The sequence below is a fragment of the Mus pahari genome, unplaced genomic scaffold (genome assembly GCF_900095145.1).
Source record: "Mus pahari unplaced genomic scaffold, PAHARI_EIJ_v1.1 scaffold_7801_1, whole genome shotgun sequence".
NCBI classification, from domain to species: domain Eukaryota; kingdom Metazoa; phylum Chordata; class Mammalia; order Rodentia; family Muridae; genus Mus; species Mus pahari.
Genome location: NW_018393315.1, coordinates 19627 through 22315, shown reverse-complemented (window position 1 = coordinate 22315; position 2689 = coordinate 19627).

Here is a 2689-nt window from a genome sequence, read left to right as displayed (position 1 = left end):
GGGAGTGGGTGGGTAGGGGAGCAGGGGCGGGGGGAGGGGGTATAGGGAACTTTCAGGATAGCATTTGAAATGTAAATAAAGAAAATAATAATAAACAACAACAACAACAAAACAAAGGTCTTCAAGAAACTTTGAAGACATGAAACTTTCACAGTGTGCAGCTTGTACCACTGAGCAGAAATCCTTTTGTAACCTAAATTACGAATCCCGGCTAGCTTTCCTGAAAATGAGAAAATCAGAGCACATTAGTTTCCAGAGAAGTGAGTAAAGGCACCCACCTTCACCTGGTAACCGTGCAAAAATAACCCAGAAGGGCATAGATAAACAAGTAAATAAATATTGCTCACACAACCTGGGCAATTTAAATAAAAACAAAACCCACGACTCTATGAATTTTTTTCTTTTTAAAATGAAATCTAAAATGTTTTCAAGAGATTTTATTGCTGTTGTTTTAATGTGTGAGCAAGGGAGAAGGGTATCGTCTGCATGTTTGCCTGGAAGCCACACTCATCCAGGTGGCCAGAAGAGGGCATCAGATGCCTTGAGAATTGGATCACAGGCAGAATCACCATGTCCATGCCAGAGCAGCCAGTGCTTTTAACCAATGCATGATCTCTGAAGTCCTTCCAAAGATTGTAAAGTAAAATTTGATAGCATTATTTGAAAAGTAAAGTTTGATAAGGGTGCTGCCTCCGCTCATTTAGAAATGATCATTGTTACTTTGATGGAATCCAAACTGAAGTATCTAGATAGTAAGAAAATAGACACATTCACTAAATGATACTGAGGAAAAACTTCAAATATTTAGGTGACAAATATGGGAAATTTTGGATTAGCAGGAAATGTTTTGCTGGTTGTGAGCACCTAACAGTGGTGACCATCTCCATAGGACCTGCCCTAGCTTATCACCAAAGAGCTTTCCTACTCAGGCACATTTTCTGCAGCTTTGTGGCCCCTTTGCAGGAACTGAAGGAGGGAGCTTTTCACCTTTGGTCAAGAGCAAAGATCTCTTCCACCTTGAAGTTTATTGTTTTCTTTTTAATATCTGTAGTTGTCTTGCTTTTTAGGAGGGGTAAGTTCATGAACTTTTTTTTTTCATTTTTGTTTTTAAATTCTCACTGAATACATACTGAATACATTTTGTCCTGCCTTTATGTGCTTATGTGTGCACACACATACTAGAGCGTTGCCCACATTCCTGAAGAAAAAGGACTCTCCTTCTCCAAGTAGCTATTTACTGCCCAAGCTCTTCAGCCAAGAGTGGAAATTCATGGGATTTTGTTTGGCTTAATCTTGTGGAAAACTTGTGTGTTCAGTCCCGGGCATTGTGAGTTCATGTGCACAACTGCATTTTCATATCTAGTGTACAGCAACACTGTTTGTATACAAACATTTACTTCACTACAGAAAGCACAGGAAGTTGTATGGTGAACAGGAAGGGTATATAGAGGAGGAGTTGGAGAACAAGGACTAGTGGGTGGATTGGATACAAACACATTATATGCATGTAAATATTAAATAAAGAAATTTGACAAATAAAATAGGCTTGAAGCAATCTAACCACAAGGCACACTCTCACATTGGACTGTATTGCAACTTGAACACTGGTAGCTAAGTCTACTCAACCCTCTGAGTGTTGGTGGGAAAAGAGAAGTTACTAAGCAGATTTTTCAGAGTTTTGACAGTCAGATGTAAAATATTTCAACATCCTTCTGCTTATATACATTTGATATGTCTACTTAATGAAGTATATTATCTAAACTGTTTATAAAGCTAGGTTTTTGCCAGGAGCCATCATCTGACAACCTAATAATTAGCAGATCTTCCTGAGATGGTCTGCCTGGATAAACATTTTTTTCCCATAGGCAAGGCCCAGGAGAAAATCATTTTAGGAAAGATTCCTGCTATTAGTATGCTTTCTCTGTATTATTAAACATACATGGCAATCACTAGGTATTAGTCCACCCTTTGAGCAGATCTCTGCAGATCTACAAAAATGTACTGTCTAGTAGTGATGGTATATAAAAAGATGACTTCTTATTTTTTTAATTTTTTTTTGGTGGGGTGGTTTCAAGACAGGGTTTCTCTGTATATCCCTGGCTGTCCTGGAACTCACTTTGTTGACCAGGCTGGCCTCGAACTCAGAAATCCGCCTGCCTCTGCCTCCCGAGTGCTGGGATTAGAGGCGTGCGCCACCACGCCCGGCTAAAAGATGACTTCTTAAATCTAAATGATGATCCTATAAGAATTCCTAAAATTATATCAGCTCTTTTATAGTGGGACTGCTATTAAGTTCTTTCTGATACTCAAAACTGCAGTGTGAACTCTGTCAGTCTCACCACGTGCCACCAGTTAATTGCCTCTAGATACTAACCAGACTTTCTACTTCTCAGAGCACACTCCAAGAGGCCATAAAACCGTTAACCAAAGCTCATAAAAGGGAGATAATGACTTATTATAGGTGCTAGGACAGAACACAAAATATTGACTAGGTTTATCTATAGGAAACTTCACTATAACTTACTTAGTTCAACTCTCAGTGAACCTGTGAAGTTGTCTCAGGTGATCAATTTTAAGCTAGATAAATACTCCTAATGGCTATGCATGTAATGATACTTACTGTTGTAAACTTATTTTATTAGATATTTTCTTCATTTGCATTTCAAATGCTATCCCGAATGTCCCCTAT